The sequence below is a fragment of the Brassica oleracea genome, chromosome C4 (genome assembly GCF_000695525.1).
Source record: "Brassica oleracea var. oleracea cultivar TO1000 chromosome C4, BOL, whole genome shotgun sequence".
NCBI lineage: Eukaryota > Viridiplantae > Streptophyta > Magnoliopsida > Brassicales > Brassicaceae > Brassica > Brassica oleracea.
In genome coordinates this window covers 44,979,664-44,980,137 of record NC_027751.1, presented here as the reverse complement: position 1 = coordinate 44,980,137, position 474 = coordinate 44,979,664, and the positions used below count along the sequence as shown (strand labels likewise).

Genomic DNA, 474 nt, shown 5'->3' with positions numbered 1-474 from the left:
CTGCGTGAGCTTCCTGAATGTGCTGGTGGGCAATGACTTGGTGAAGAGGTCGGCTGAGTTCTCACTTGACCGGATTTGAGTGACGCTGACCTCCTTGGCTTTCTGCAACTCATGTGTGAAGAAGAACTTGGGTAGTACATGTTTGGTTCGGTCACCTTTGATATACCCGTCTTTGAGTTGAGCAATACAAACAGCATTATCTTCATATATGATGGTCGGACCATTGTCCTTGACCATTCCACTATCTGATCGGATGTGTTGGGTCATAGACCTCAACCATACACACTCACGACTTGCCTCATGCATGGCAAGAATTTCTAAGTGATTAGATGAAGTGGCTGCTATAGTTTGATTCATGGAACGCAATGATATTGCAGTACCACCATGAGTGAACACATATCCGGTTTGGGACCGAGCATGGTGTGGATCAGATAAGTAGCCTGCATCAGCAAAGTGTGGATCAGATAAGTAGCC

At 46.0% G+C, this 474-nt stretch overlaps 1 protein-coding gene across 1 annotated transcript in view; it reads right to left on the bottom strand.

Moving 5' to 3' along the window:
- The window catches only part of LOC106340290 (probable leucine-rich repeat receptor-like protein kinase At2g28990), a 17,789-nt gene that overhangs the window by 2,803 nt on the left and 14,512 nt on the right, over positions 1–474 (bottom strand).